Source organism: Hylobates moloch, unplaced genomic scaffold, assembly GCF_009828535.3.
Source record: "Hylobates moloch isolate HMO894 unplaced genomic scaffold, HMol_V3 SCAFFOLD_20, whole genome shotgun sequence".
NCBI lineage: Eukaryota > Metazoa > Chordata > Mammalia > Primates > Hylobatidae > Hylobates > Hylobates moloch.
Window position 1 is genome coordinate 39,909,926 of NW_026652295.1, and position 16,109 is coordinate 39,926,034.

At 54.6% G+C, this 16,109-nt stretch overlaps 1 protein-coding gene across 4 annotated transcripts in view; it reads left to right on the forward strand.

The window, feature by feature from the left end:
• The first annotated feature begins 133 nt into the window (after positions 1–133).
• Positions 134–16,109, forward strand: part of FOXP4 (forkhead box P4) — a 54,088-nt gene continuing 38,112 nt past the window's right edge. For all 4 annotated transcript variants that reach the window (XM_032140746.2, XM_032140748.2, XM_058432442.1 and 1 more), the window contains exon 1: positions 134–573. The gene's annotated coding sequence lies outside the window, so the exon portion shown is untranslated. The remainder of the gene's footprint in view (positions 574–16,109) is intronic.

Below are 16,109 nucleotides of genomic sequence, written 5' to 3' on the forward strand. Positions count from 1 at the left end.
CTCCCTCGCGCTCCGCGCGCTCCCTCCTTCCCTCGCCACCCTCCTCCTCCCCCGCCCCCTCCTGCCCCGCCCGCGCGCCGTCCGCTCGCAGCCACTCGCAGCCCAGGCTCAGTCGCAGCCCCTCGGAGTCCGGAGCCCGCCGCCCCTGCGGACCGGACAGTGCGGCCGGCGGCCGGGACGGAGCCCCCAGCCCGCGAGGAGGGCGCGGCGCAGGCGGCGGCGGCGCGGCGGGGAGGAGCCCGGGCCGGAACCAGGGCTGGGCTGGGGGCGGGGACGCCGGGGTCCGGGAGCCCGGGAGCCGGAGCGAGCTGACGAGCGTCGCGGAAGGACCGGGAAGGAGGAGCGGGGCCGCAGCGAGCCAAGCAGCCCATAAAGTGCGATGCCCCGGCGGGGTTGAGGCGCGCGGCGGTCGGCGCGGCGCGCTGGGAGGACGCCCGGGAGCTGCGCGGCGCTGGGCGGCGCGGAGGGGCAGCCCCGGCGGGCGGCGGCGGGCCCGGGCTGCGACCGGAGCGAGCCCCATGCCCCGCGCGGGCTGACGGGCCGGAGCCCGCACGGAGCGGCCGGGCGGGACAGGTAGGTGGCGGGCCGGGCCCAGGGACGCGGGTGGGGGCTGGGCGGGCGACCAGACCAACTCCCTCGCTCGCGCACTCTCTCGCCCGCTCGCTGGCTCACTTTGTGTTTGCAAACTGCCGGCCCGAGACGCGCCGGGCGCCGGGAGGAGCCGGGCCCGGGCCGGCGCACTTTGTTCCAGCCAGGGCCGGCCGTGGCGCACTGACCCCGCGCAGCCGCGACATTCCGCCCCTGGCCCGGGCCCCCGCGGGCCGGAGCTGCCTCGGGAACAGGTGGGGGCTGTGGCGCGGCGGGAGTGGGGGCAGCCGGAGGCCAGGGCAGGGAGGGGGGCGGCCGGAGAGGCCACCAAGGCCCGCCCTTCCCCAAGAATCTGGGCCCCGCCCCCTCCCTGCCGGGCCGCTGGGAATGGGGTGTACGGGGGCGCGACCCCCTCCCCGCCCCGAGTCAGACAAAGAATACTTCCCGGCCCAGACTTTCCAGAGCTGGGAAGGGAAGTGGCTCCCCCCAACTCTAGTCGGTACCGGACTCCCCAGGACGCGCCGGAGGCAGATGAAAGTGGGGGCGAGAGAGCGGGGGGTCGCGGTCCTACCCGGCGTGTCGTCTCTGGTGAAGAGGGGACTTGTCTTGCTGAGGTCGCACCTCGGAAGTGCCAGGGCCAGTCAGCCCCTTTCCCATCGCTCAGTCAGCTCGGGGATAGAGCGGAAAACTTCTTGGGGACTTGAGAGCGTCTGGAAATGGCCCCTGTGATTTGTGCGCCGGAGGTGGAGGGTGGGGAAACGATCTGGCTGACACCTCTACTCATCCGCTGTGGAGAGAGCTCCCGCTTCACCACGTAAGGGGAGAAGAGAGGGCGGCCACGGGGGCCCGGAGGCCACCAGGGAAGGAGCCCGGAGTGACCGAGCAGGAACCCCCGCCCCAACTGAGGAGTCTGGTATCTCCTCTGGACAACCCCAGCACCTCTCTGACCCGCGGCGCTTCAGCCTCGGGCTCCTCATCCCCGCCAAACAAACTTCCTTGGGCTGCGTCAGAGCAGAGCCAGTGGCGCTAGAATGCGACCTGGGGTCCCGGCCGCCCCCATAAAGGACCGGGTGATTTCGCGGAATGCGGATTTTGAGACAGAGGCCCAGACGGCGGCGGCTTCCCTGTGTCCCCCAACTGGGGCGACCTCGTGAACACACCTGCGTCCCACCCCGATCCTAGGTTAGGGGGAAAGGGTATGGGAACCCTGAGCCCAGAGCGCGCCCCGCTCTTTCCTTTGCTCCCCGGCTTCCCTGGCCAGCCCCCCTCACGGCTGCTTTACTCGCTCACTCGGCGCCTGGCGTTTCGGGCGTCTGGAGATCACCGCGTGGCTGGCACCCCAACGCCTAGTCTCCCCGCAGGTTGACCACGGCGCCTGGAGCCGGGAATAGGGGTGGGGAGTCCGGAGAAGCAAACCCGAGTCTGAGGCTGCCATTCGGGTGGCTCCCGAGAAAGCCCGGGAGCATTTTGGCCAATGCGGGTTTTTACCTGAACTTCAGCATCTTCACCCCGGTTTCGGAGACCCGCCTGGATTCGTCCCAGCACGCACTGTGTCGGGTCTGGGATTGAGGGTTAGGGCAGCACACACAGCTTGAGGGGCAATTGTTAGGACTGGCCCGAGTGCCCGCAGAAAGAAAGAGCAGCGGGGTTGTCGTGTGGCCTGTAGCTGCGGGAAGATCTGTGCCGGTCCCACCGCCGAACCCAGAAGCTCACTTTCCACAGAGAACCAGGGCTGAACGGCCCCCTGACCGCCGTGCCCTGCGGGCACCGGGCATTTTGAGCTCTCCCCCTACCCCCCACCCCGCCCTGCTGTGAACCAGCCGGTAGGCGCAGGGGCCGAAGGCCGGGCCCAGTGGACCCAGCCGCCTGAAGGGGAGCCACGGCCTCAGAAAACCTCTGCCCGCCCCCGCGGAAAACCGCTGTGGGGAAGTCTGCAGGCTTTTTTTTTTTTTTTTTTTTCCAACTTGAGAAACTTTTGCCTCGGGGTTTTGGGGCTCTGTTACCTGGTGGCTGGAGGGAGGATACTGGGGCTCTGCTCTTGGTACTTGGGCAGCTTGTTGGCTCCCATGGTGCCCTTTCTATCTGAGACTCTCAGAAAACTGTGAGTTCAGGGAGTCACTCACACTCTAGTCAGTGGGGCAAGGTGGCAAGGGGAAGAGGTGGTTTTGTGGTTGCCCCCTCGCAGCCTCCACACCCAGGGCCAGGGTGAGCGCTGAATCTCTCCTGCGGGACCCTCAGGACCCACTTTATCCTGGCTCTAGCCTTGCTACTAAGTTTGGGAGACCATGGGAGCCTTCTCTCCTGGCACCAAGGGCTGGGTGCCTGGGTGGGGTTTTCTATCTTTCTCCCTGTCCTGGACAGGTTTCCCAGGAGTTATGGAGTTGGGGAACCCCTGAGCCCTGGGGAGAGAAAGACCTGACCCCAGTGCTGGAGAACACCAGGGCCAGAGCACTTGCAAAGGGTCCCACTTGCAAAGGGACCTGCTCCTGTCCCTTTCTGTGTAGGGACCTTCCTCACACCTAGACGCCCCCAGCCCCCTTCCTCTGCCTTTAGAGCCGAAAACTTCCTTTCTGGCTGTAGGCAGGTAGGTCCCTTCTTGCCAGGAATGTGCATATCCTGCTGGGCCCCTACCCCAAACAGACCTCTTCCTTGGTGGGAGGGAAGCAGAGGGACTGGGAGAGAAAGGCTTGCTTTTGATCCAGTAATTCCCCCAAATGTTTGCTGAGCCCCTACTCTGCCTGGGCAGGTCCCAGGCTGAGTACTGGGGTACCCAAGCAATGAAGGCTGGAGTCTGCTCTCTGGACCTCAGATTGTTGGGGTAGGAGAGACAGATAAGATATCACATGGTGGGGGGGAGAAGAATGGGAACAGTGTGTCTGTTTCAGAGGAGAGGTGTGAGGTGCAAGGGGAGGGAAGGGTCGTCTCCCCAAGAAGCCTTCCCTGCATCTTAACCCTTCCTACCCCACTGCCTTGGCAGTTTCCTGTCTCTCCAGCCACAGTGCAAGCCCCCCAGTCCCATCCTAAGCAGGTACAATGTCTTTACTTTTTGAATAGCCTAAACTGTGTGAAATAATAATTTCTTCCATCCATGAAACTCCTCACAGTTTCCCTTCTCGCAGATCTTACCACGCTCCAGCTTTCCCAGACCAAGGCAGGGCAGGTGCTATTTTTGACAGGACTCTGAGGCTCCGTTGGCTGGAATGACCTCCTCAGATTTGGTTCCAGAACTCTGGAACCCAGAGCAAGGAACTGAGGCCTCCCCAGGGCAGAACATGTGTCAGAGTGGAAAAGGCTTTGGAACTTGGCATTAGAGATGGGACTCTGGAGAACTTAATTAAGATCTTCGAACCTCAGTGTTCTTACATTGTAAAGTAGGTCAATAATACCCACCTTAGAGATTCCATTTGGGAGTTGGATGAAAGAGCAGATGTCAAGTACCTAGCACAGTGCCGGGTGCATGGTAGTACTGATCAAGGGATGGCTTTTATTATTAATTTGCTAGCACTGCCAGGCCACATGTTGGTTGAATATGGAAATACTGAAGTATTAATCTTCATTTTATGGGTTGGGAAAATGAAGTCCAGAGAGAAGAGGCAACTTGTCCAAGGTTACACGGCTGCATGGTAGCAGAGCTGGAACTAAAATATGGGGCCCTCGACTCCCAGCATAACCAGCAGGGCTTGAGCCTGTGCTGTGGTGAAGGGAGAAAGGATGGGAGGAGCTGCCACTCCTCCCTCCCTCCTCCGTAAGCTTGGCCTAGGCCACCTGCCTTCTAGTGTGTCTAGTGTGAAGTCTTTCTCTTTTCCCTTTAAGTGGGGAGGCGGACTGTAGGTGCAGAATCTGGTGTTTGCACCTGCACACAACCCTGGAGCATTCCCCAGGCACTCCTAAGGTTCTTGTGAGACACACATAAATGGGAGAGAGAATTCCCCAGAATGCAGAGGAGGAAAAATGACTGATAACCCCTCTCTCCAGAAAGGGAGATTTCTAGGGTTTGGAAACCCCAGCCTACACGTCCTTATGGAAGATTTTGGCAACAAGTCTCAGACCAATTTGGGACCTGTCACTGAATGGATCATCTCAAAGAAGCAAAAGGAAACTCCCCTTGAGCCTGAAGTTATTGGCTCCCTTCAGCATTGCCTCCCAGGATTCTCTGTGGAAATACACACCTTCAGCCCGCTGCCAGTTCCACCAAGCCGGGATCACAGCGGGAACCCTCTTTCCTCCGAATTCTGCCACTTCGGATGCTGTGGTCTTGTGAGATGTTGCTCCTGGGCCCTTGCAGAGCCTGGATGCAGGGCACACCTGCCTGAGCTAGAAAACAAGAGCTCCTGGCACAAAAGGTACACATCTGGACAGGGCCGCAGGTGTTGGACCGTGGAGTCAGTGTTGCTGTGGTGTGTCGCCCGGGCTGGGCAGGCCTGGGCCTGGCGAATGCCCTCCTTGCCTTGATCCTGGTCCCAGGATCCCTCCTGAGACCAGGGTCTTTTCCCGGCTGTCCCTCTGGTATAGCCCTGCACCTTCCTTCTCTCCCGTCTGGATGGTAGCCATATAGCCGCCTGTTGCCTGAATCCCAGCTGCTCTGCCCACCTCCCTGGGCCCCATCCTCTGGCCAACTGGAGCCTCCACAGCCAGGCCTGATGGTGGGTGGAGCCAGTTGATAGTGCAAGATAGAGGTAAATGGTGTTTCCTTTCCTGCTGCAGTTCTGATGGTCTGTGACCCAGGCTACCATGTAAATGGAAAGTGGGGTGACATGGTGGGTTTTCCTCAGACTAACAGTATGTAGAATAGAGACCATCTGGCATTTGTTCAAGGTAGGCAGGACTGGTGGGAGCAGAAGTTACTCAACTAGCAGGAAAGGGGTAACAAAATGATGGCGACTTGAAGGCAGGGTGGCTTAGAGAATGGAGCCAGGGACTCAGTAGTTGTATCCATCCTACGAACACTGTGGAGCACCTACTGTGTGCTGGAGGCCAGGCTGGTGAAGGGCAGCAGGAGGGACCCGGAGAAGGGGTGGCTCACGTGCAACTTGGAAAATCAGAAATGGAACAAGGGCCGGAGCACAGATCTGTGGGCACTGGCCACCTGAGCTCGCGTGGGTCCTGAAACCCCCAGCTGAGACAGGACATGTGTGCCACCCAGAGAGCCCTTAGGAGGGCCACCCCGTGTGAAATGAAACCAGGGGGTGGGAGGGGAGGTTGAGGTGGCTTCCGTTCTTATCTCCTCAGCGGGGCTTCCTTGGATTCCATTCCTGGCTGGCTTTACGTTTCTAGGAGAACATTTCTGTGGAGACCCAGGCCTAAAGAAGTTGCTCCAAAAGAGGGTGGCGGTGTACTTCCTCCTTTCCTTCGGGGTTCCCCTGCAGATGCACATCCGCATCCTGGAAGGAAGGGGTGCACTGGAGAGAGTTTTGGGGAGATATGAAACATCAGGATTTGTGGGAGACCCAGCGAGAGGCTGCAGCTGTAAGCACTCAGGGAGCAAAGCGCCAGGCTTTTTGAGGCTACGTCTCTGGATGGGAGCTGGAGAAGCTGGATGGTCAGGCCATGCTGAGGGTGTAGAGTTGGTCCACTGAGAGAATCCCTCCTTCAGGAAGCCTCTAAGCTTTCTTTCCCAGAGAGCCAGAGCTACCTGTTTCCCCTCCCCAGCTGAGCACTCGCTTTGGATTGTTCCCCCAGTGAGCTTTTACCTTTTTAACTGAGCGCATCAGTTCCAGTTGCTGGAAGCTCCTGCATGTCTGAGACCTGAGCACAGGGATGTAACACAAGGGGTTTTCGGCACTCACCAGACGCAGAGAAAATAACTGCAGCTGGGCCAGCTCAGGCCGGCAGCTGGGGATCCGGAAACACTGGAAGAGGGGACGGCTCAGGCAGCATGGCAGTTTTTAGCCACAGAGAAGGCTGCCCACCCATTGTGCTCAGAGATGATTTTGTGGGTCTAGGCCTAAACAGTCTGGACCCACACGGGTACATGATGAGGGGCCCCGGTGAGCCCACTGCTGCCAACTTCCTAACTCACTCTTCGGCCTTAGGCATGACCCTTCTTCTCTCTAGAGGGGCCTCAGTTTTCCTAACTGTACAGTGGGCGAAGAGGGCACCTGCAGTCCCACGTCCTCGGGCTCACCATCCTGAAGCTGCGGGTTGGGAGCCAGGCAAGAAGAGACCTGAAGGTCTCAACGCACACCCTCTTTGTTCCAAGGGCATCGGGAGCCTACTGCTTCCATGGGTCCTTCTTGAAAGGGGTGCTGTGGAGCTCGGGGCAGGGGACACTATGACCCAGGCAAGTCTCCTCCTTCCCAATTAGGCAGTGGAGCCTGATTAAAAGGGGTGCTGCCTGCCCCCTCCCACCCGATCCCCATCGACGAGATTTCCCTTCATCAGAATCTCACATTCTCCAGAAATTAATTTGATGCCTCATGTTATCAATTAATTGAATCTTCGTTGGGAGAGAGAGCTCCACGAGGCGAGGCGGGCTTCAGCTTGGCCCTTGTGTGCCGCCGTCCCCCCTCCCCCTCACACCAGGGCAGCCTTCACCTCCCCCATTCCTTTTTTTCTGCCTTTCTTTTAATTGCACTTATTTTCTAAAAACCACTGCTCTGTGCCCCTTTGCCCAGTTTGGCTTGGATGGATACCCGTGGGCTGGGTACGGGCTGGGATTCGCCCTTTCTCAGGTAGGGACAGGAGGACTTCCCCTCCCCTGGACCCTGTCTGATCTCTCCTTAGGTAAACAGAATCTCGCCCTTTGGGAATTTGGCCGTGATCCTGTGTGCTCCAGGGGCTACTGGTGAGAAACTTAGGAGGACTAGGGGAGGGAGGAAGAGCTGGGAACAGACTCCACCCTAGTTGGGGATGGGAGGTATAGAAGGACCAAGCTAGGGACTTTTTAACTCTCAGGATTTTGTCATTCAGAAGCTGCTGCCCCTGCCAGAGCTGATGCATTAAATGCAGGGCAGAGGGCATAGGTGTGTGGTACCTCCAAGCCTCCCAACAGTCAGGTCAGGTATATCTGCAGGAACAAGCCCTCAGCATTTTCAAGAACACTTGGAAGCCCTTGCTCTGCCCCCTGCATGGAAGATGGGGGAAGAAAGTTCTAATAGGACATCCCTATTAGGAAACCTGGGAGGGTGTTGTGGCAGGTAGAGCTAGGTAGTCACCAGGCCCTAACTGAGGAACTGTGCTTTTCAGTTTCACATACCTCCTTGTTCTTATCCCCACAACAACCCTGAAAGATTCTCCAGGCAGTGGTAATTATCACTCTCATTTGATAGGTGAAGGACCCAGGCCCAGAGAGGTTACCTGACTTGCCCCGAGTCACAGTTAACTGGAACTTGCCTTTCTGAAATGCTGGCCATAAGGGCTGAGGTCACAAGTGGACTAACTTCATCCCTGCTGAGTTTTGTTGACCCACACACAGTTCATTACAATGGTAAATTTCACATATATATCCCCACCTCTGCTCCTTTTGAAAAAACCCAAGCCCTGTCAACACTGAGCCTGCATTTCTGTGTGGAAAGGATGGACTGGGATTGAGTGGCAGCTGCCTCCTTGTGTCCGCCTCACCTGGCCTCCTAAGTGACCAGCCTAGCCCCTGAGGGCATTTTGGTTAGCAGCTTTGACATGGAGATTCACCTGTCCCCAGTATTCCTCAAGGAGAATCTAGTGTGGGACAGTGTCTGAACGACTCTGCAGGGTCTGGTCAAGCACGGTGGCTCACGCCTGTAATCCCAGCACTTTGGGAGGCCAAATCAGGTGAATCACCTGAGGTCAGTGGTTCAAGACCATCCTGGCCAACATGGCGAAACCCCATCTCTACTAAAAATACAAAAGTTAGCTGGGCGTGGTGGCAGGTACCTCTAGTCCCAGCTACTCAGGAGGCTGAGGCAGGAGAATTGCCTGAACCCAGGAGGCGGAGGTTGCAGTGAGCCGAGATTGTGCCACTGCACTCTAGCCTGGGCGACAGAATGAGACTCTGTCTCCAAAAAAAAAAAAAAAAAAAAAAAAAAGACTGCAGGGTCTGTACGAGAAGATCTGAGAGAGAGGACCTATAAGAACACCCTGACCCAAATCTAATTCCCGCACAGCTACTTAATAACTGATGGTGGGTTGGGCGCAGTGCCTCATGCCTGTAATCCCAGCACTTGGGAGGCCAAAGTGGGAGGATCAGTTGAGCTCAGGAGTTTGAGACCAGCCTGGGCAATATGGTGAAATCCCCTGTCTACAAAAAATACAAAAATTAGGGTGTGGTGGCGTATGACTGTAGTCCCAGCTACTTGGGAGGCTGAGACCAGAGGATCACTTAAGCCAAGGAGGCAAGGTTGCAGTGAGGGAGCCGAGATCACGCCACTGCACTCCAGTCTGAGCAACATAGAGTGAGACCCTGTCTCAAAAAGAAGAACTGATGGTGGTGGGTGATTCTTTTTCCCTTCTTTCTACCATAGAGGTTAGGTCTTTGTACCATAAGGCCTTGTGTCTCCGGGGGCCTGTTTCGAGATGAAATCAGCCCATCCCTGCCAGGGTGAGCCCCTCTATGATAAAGTCATCACTTGCCCCCTACATCTGGGGAAATGAAGGGAGGGGCCAAGGCATGTCGGGGCAAGCTGGGCAGAACAGCCAGGGGCCCAGAAATGGCCATACTCAGTGGTTTGTCCCAGGCCCGCTAGAGCCCCTCCTGTGCCCACAGGAAACCGTGGTGCCAAAGGCACTACCAGAACCAGGCTCCAGATGGCCATTCAGGCCCTGGACGAGTTGCCCCTACCCCTTAACCAGCAGGCCCCCCACATAAGACGTCACTATTTAATTAGCCGTCTCTGATTAACCAAACTTGGCATTCGGCTCCTCTTGCCCTCATCTTTCCCAGCTCCGAATCAATGGCTTTGATATGCTAATTAGGGAGTAATTTAATTTCAAAAGGCCGCAATTAACAAGGGTGTTGTGGACATGCTGTAGTTAAGCGGAGTAATCTAATTTGCATTAGTAACAAGCAGGGACTAATTAGAAGCTTAATTAGACACTTAGATGGCTCTTATGTTTACTTTCTTAATGAGATGGAGTGGGATCTTTGGTTCTCTTTCTTTTTTTCCCCCTGTATTGTTAATTCTTTTTTTTGGTCTGTGTAGTAGGAAGGGGTATTGAGGGAGGCCACCTTGCCAGGGCCTGTGAGCGTTTCAGGGATGGAGCCAGTAAAAGGTAAGGTGGAGGGTGGTGGTAGGGGTAAGGGAAGGCTTGGATTCCAGAGTGACTCGGAGAGTTAGGACGCGGGGAGGAGCACTGGCTTAGGAGTCAGGAGAGCCACCTGGTTTCAGTTTGGCTCCGCCACTTAGCAGTCAGATAACCTTGTCAAGTCTTTGGCATCTTTGAAGTGTGGTTCCATCCTCTGTCAAAATGAGCGCAAAATTGCATGGGGGAGAGAGGAGGGAGAGGCTATAGGAAAGCACTCCTGGGGACTCTGAATTTTTTTTTTCTTTTGAAATGGAGTCTCGCTCTGTTGCCCAGGCTGGAATGCAGTGGCGTCATCTCGGCTCACTGCAAGCTCCACCTCCCGGGTTCACACCATTCTCCTGCCTCAGCCTCCAGAGTAGCTGGGACTACAGGCGCCCGCCACCACACCCGGCTAATTTTTTGTATTTTTAGTAGAGATGGGGTTTCACCGTGTTAGCCAGGATGGTCTCGATCTCCTGACCTCGTGATCTGCCCGCCTTGGCCTCCCAAAGTGCTGGGATTACAGGTGTGAGCCACCGCGTCCGGCAATCGAATGGTTTTTAACAATAAAATATATTCACAAATTGTGTCCCGAGGCCTTGCTGCATCATGGCTCAGCTCAGAAGCCACCTCCTACAGAAAGCCTTTCCAGAGCACCCCTTACTCCCTCCAGGCTCCATGGTCCCCAGTGTCTAACATAACATTTGTAAAGCTGTGTGTGTTGTGTAAGACAGAAGTTCTCAATCCTGGCTGCACTGGGAATTTAGAATGCTTGGAAAGCTTTTTAAAATATCCACGCCTAGGTCCAATTCCCTGAAGAGTGCGATTTAATTGACTTAGGGTGGGCTGTAGGTATGGGTTGGTTGGTTTGTTTTTTTAAAGTTCCCCAGATGATTCCGATGTTTAGAAGGAAAACTTACGTGCCCATTAGTCTTTCTCTTCTCTCCATTTCAAGCCCGGCAAAAGCAAGGATTGTATTTCGCTCACCTCCATTTGCCCCAACCCCAGTGCCCACTGTGTTCAGTGTCAGCTGCAGGTGAAGGCTCCCTGCCCCACTCTGACCTTGGGGAACTCACCCAGATTTGACAGGGCCTATAGTGTTGAGTTGCAAATGCCTTATTCAGGCTCTGAGAATCTCCTGGAGAAGGAGCTGAGGAGAATTGAGGGAAATCACTAAAGAGGTTAGGGCCCGAGAGTCTTATGAGATGTGACTGCCTTGCTAAAGAAGAACTGGGCAAAATTGGTGTGAATTTTATGGGCATCAATTTGGGAATGAATATATCAAGAACCTTAAAAATATGCAGTTCCACCTTCTAAACATGTATCCTATGCAACTAGTCAAAATATGTAGAGTATCCTGTTCCCATAAAGGTGTTTACTGCAGAGTCATAGTAAAACATAGCTAACAGCCTAGATGTCCAGCTCTAGGGGATTGGCTCAATACATTCTGGAACATGCGGCCCATTCAAGCAACTGTGTGACCGTTAGAAACTGTTGCTTAAAATATTTGATAGCATGTGGAAATGCCTATGATAGTAAGTGGTGAGTGGAAAAAAGAGGAAAATTCAAACCATGTATAGATTAAGACCCCAGTTTCACTTTTTCAATGTTTATATGCCAAAAGAGTGAGAATGGATTGACCGGAAAGGCTATATATCCCAAAGGGCGAGATCTCTGCGGGGTAGGATTATGAGTACTCTATTTTTTTTCTTTTTTTTTCAAAATTTTCTACCAGGATGTCTCTTACTTTTAGGATTCAGAAATAAAGTTATTTGGAACTTGGAAGAGGACCTGGAACAGACAGCACAGGATGGCAGATTCACCTTACGAATCGAAGGCTTTGTTGGAGCCTTTCAGATAGGAATGTCTTTGCCCTGCCACTTGCACTGAGCTCCTCCCAGCACCAAAGTGTTGTGCTAAGAGGCCTTGAATGGTCCCTAGAGTTGGGGTAGGTAGCTTCTAGGATGTCACAGTCATTTAGGGAGACTCCCAGGCCAGGAACTCAGGCAGAGGTGGGGGTACAGAGGGAAGTCCAGCGTGCCAGCCTCTGACCCACACAATGAGGAGTGCCCAAGGAGAGGGATTAAGCCTACTCTGGAACTCACAGAGCCCCATGTGCTTGGGGAGAGAAACTGCTGGCATGATCAGGGAGCCAAGCAGTGCTTGACTCACATCACCCAGCTCTGGCTTCAGGACCTATTTTGGAGCTATAGCCACATTCTAACCCATGAGTCTTGACTCACTTTCTTCAAGTGCTGAACCAAGGGCTGGGAGAGGGGGGTGGGATCAGTTTTTAAACCATAGCCCACTCAGGTGGGTTGTAGCAGGACTTTCTGGACTCCCGTGATTATAGTAACTACCCTTCTCTAAACGTCTTCCTCATGCAGTGTGTCTTATTTGATACCACTGCAACCCTGGAAGGAAGGTGTATTGGCATTAGCCCCACATTACAGATAAAGAAACCAAGGCTCAGACTGGTGACCTCATTCCCCAATGTCACAAAGGTAATAAGAGGCCAGGAAGGGTTAGCAGGTCATCTGGCAAATGAGTGGCTGGCTAAGTAAGCCAGAGGCCCAAAGTGGCCACTGCCCTGGAGCCCTCCCCTTACCTGGAGCCTGAAGCCAGAAGCCAGTGGGCCTCTGGGGCCAGGGCTGAATGGGGGAGGCTGGTCCCTGGGACTTTGGATTGGGAAGCATCCTGCAGTTACTTGGAGGGCCAGGGCTCATTGCTCTGAAAAGCCCTCTGTTTTATGTCTCTTGACACAAGTAAGATATAGCAGGATAGCTAGAAAGAAACAAATAGAGAAAGAAGGAACCAGAAGACATCTTGTGCTCTGGTATCCACATGTGTATCTTTATATAATCTAGAAATGTATGTATTTCAAAGATTTTTAATTCCGGAAAGGTCTGAAACTGACGACCCTTCTTTTGTAAAATAAAGGCCTTTGCATATGTTGTTTGCCCTGTATGCTTTGCCTGGCCAATACCTACTCAGACTTCATATCTAAGCATAAATGCCCTTTCCTGGAAAAAGGAGGCTTTCCCTGCCCCTCTCCACTTACCTTAGATCCCCATTTATTTCCTGTACTCACACTTGATAGAATGTATCTGACTTGGGCTTCTCCATTTACTTGTGTCTTTAGTTAACATTTTAGTTAACATTTGTACCCTCTTCATGGGAATATAAGCTCCACAAGAGCAAGGCCTGTGTCCTGCTCTGCTGGAGTCTGCATACACAGAGCCTGGCACACTGTAGGTACTTAAACATTGGTCGCACCAATGAATGGATGAAGGGTCATTGCTGGTGAAACATGCTCCTGGCCAACCACTGGAGGAGGGAGAAGCATGACTTTGTTCATGGCTAAAGCCCCACTGGTTTTTAGGAAACTTGTTTTGAGGAAAAACAAGTGCCAGGTTTGTCTAGGAAAAAAGAGAAGGGGCTAGGACCTCCGTTATTACCAGTTGCCCTTGCTGAGTCCTTTACCTGCAGCTCTCAGAGCATCTAAGGACACTGCTGCACTGCCTTGTTCAGTAGGGTCCACATTTCACTTTCCTTCAGGTAGATCCCCAGTGCTTAGCTTAATGGGGCCCTAAATACATGTTGAATGATTGAATGGCTTTTGCAGATATATCATCTAGTTTTGCCCAGCAGGAAACTCATAACTAAAGTTAGTGTTCATCATTGGAGCCCCATTGCCTGGGACAACCACCATCAGCATCACCTGGGAACTTCTTAGAAATACAGATTCCTAGGCCCACTCCAGACCTATTGGGTTAGCAACTTCTGTTGGGGCCCAGTAATCTGCTTTAACAAGCTCTCCAAGGTGACTCTGATGCACTCAGGTCTGCAACCCCCTGATTTAACGTTGTGGTCCATCATTCTCATCTTCTACTCCGTGCTATTGTATTTTAAGAAATCTTACCTCTTATTGCAATCTGCTTCCTAACCTTTGTTGGAATTATAAATTATAAAATAGATGGCTACATCTAGTCCAGTTCTCCCCATTATACAGAGAAGAAAAGAGGAGAATCAACTTGCTCCAAGTCACTCTAATAGGCCAGGTGCAGTGGCTCAGGCCAGTAATCCCAGCACTTTGGGAGACTGAGGAGGAAGGATCACTTGAGCTCAGAGTTGGAGACCAGCCTGGGCAACAAAGTGAGACTCCCCCCCTCCACCACCACCACCACTCTTAAAAAAACAAGTCACTCAGTAGTAAATTGGTGTTAGCGCTAGGGCTAGACACCAACTTACAGGGTCAGGCTGTCAGCTGGGCCACGTCCTGCTATCTCCCAGACTAGATTATAGGTTTCCGGAGAACTGGAAACGATATCTTATTTAAATTCCAACCGCCACCATTGCTCTGGGTACGGGCTACCTGTGGTCATTCCCCACCCGTGTCTCCCTTAAGAACTGGGGCCTCATCTCCACTCCAGCTGCGCGTGCACGTGTGCTCCCGGCAGGACGCGCGCCCAGGAGCGCGCTGGGGGCTGCCCCGCCCCTCTCTCCCTCCCCCGCGGGTAAACTCCGGGCATCCATCAGTCTGTTAATTGTACTAATTAGAGATCGCAGAGGTGTTAATTGGAAAACCCTGGTATTGTGCCTGTTTGGGGGAAGAAAACGTCAATAAAAATTAATTGATGAGTTGGCAGGGCGGGCGGTGCGGGTTCGCGGCGAGGCGCAGGGTGTCATGGCAAATGTTACGGCTCAGATTAAGCGATTGTTAATTAAAAAGCGACGGTAATTAATACTCGCTACGCCATATGGGCCCGCGAAAAGGCACAAAAGGTTTCTCCGCATGTGGGGCTCCCCGTCTCTTTTCTCCTTCCCCAAAAGCACCCCAGCCCGTGGGTCCCCCCTTTGGCCCCAGGGTAGGTGGAACTCGTCACTTCCGGCCTGGGAGGGGACGGGGCGGTCTCTGGCGAGTTCCAAGGGCGTCCCTCGTTGCGCACTCACCCGCCCAGGTTCTTTGAAGAGCCAGGAGCCTCCGGGGAAGTGGGAGCCCCCAGCGGCCCGCAGACTGCCTCAGAGCGGAAGAGGCAGCCGCGGCTTTGACCCAGCTTCCTTCCGACGGCATCTGCAGGAGCCTCTAGGCCTGACATAGGCTCCGAGGTGCCCTGGCTCCCCCACGGGGAACGCTGAGGGTTGGGCCAACTAGGTCCTGCCTAAGTGCAGGACCTGAGCCTCAGACAAATCCTGGACCTGCCAAAATAACTCGGCCTCCGGTGCTATCTCCATTTGCCCCCAACATGTGGTAGGAGAGGGATATGGAAAGTCTGGGGTGGGGGATAAGAGCCCAGTATTAGCGAACCTTAGACCCCTGGCCAACCCCTACCTTATTGTATGGAGGCAGAAAGAGCACCCCAGTGACTTGCCCAAGGTCACACCAGATGATCTAATTCTCAGAGCCTCTGCCTTCCTGTTCCGCAGGTGTTCAGCTGCTCCTTGCTAAGGACCTTGGTAGCTGGGGGAGAAGCATGGATTGGGAAGATAGGGGTGTGTGGAGAAGAAAGGAGGACCCCTTGGAGCTTGCCCCTCATTACCAGAGGAAGCAGCTCAGATCTACACTGGGTGGAGTCCACTGTGAAACGGACCCGGCTGTGACTCCAGCAGACCAACAGTCAGTGCCTACCAGTATTCACTGAAATACTGTGGTTTCATGTCCACATGCCAGACTGAGAGTGAGAAGAGACCTTCAGGACCACCTATTAGTATAGAGATGGGGAAATAGAGGCTCAGAGAAAAGGGAAGGCCGAGGATTCACAATAGTGTGTGACTGAGCCCAGGCGCCTGCCTGCTCCCCTAACCAGGGCTCAGGCTTCTGTGGACACTGACTTCTCCTCCATACCCCACACCCTTGTAGTTACAGGGGACTGACAATCAAGGCCTCCTGCCAGCACCCTTCCCCATCCTGTCTCTAGCTGACTGGGTCCCAGGCACCCAGAGCCTGCTCACCCACAGTGCAGGGAGCACCCCCGTGCTGTCGCGGCGCCCTGTGGCGAGGTGGGCAGGAGACATGAGGCTGCTGGTGTGCTCATCCTTGGCGGGCAGGTATCCCAGGGCAGAGGTGAGAATTCAGAAAGCACTTGGGAGTGTCTGTCATGCAGGTTTGGGGGGTATGTTGGTAGGTGGGCGGGAGCATGGAAGGAGGTGTATGGGTGTGTGTCAGTGGGGTAAAGACCCTGGAGGGGCCAGAGCATGCCACATGGGAATTAATGCCATTCACACACCCTGCGGAAATGACTTTTCAAATGCATATAATCTCAAGCATGCAAATGAGAGGCTTGCTTCACCCTGTTTAATATGAATGATCGGCCCCTGAATAG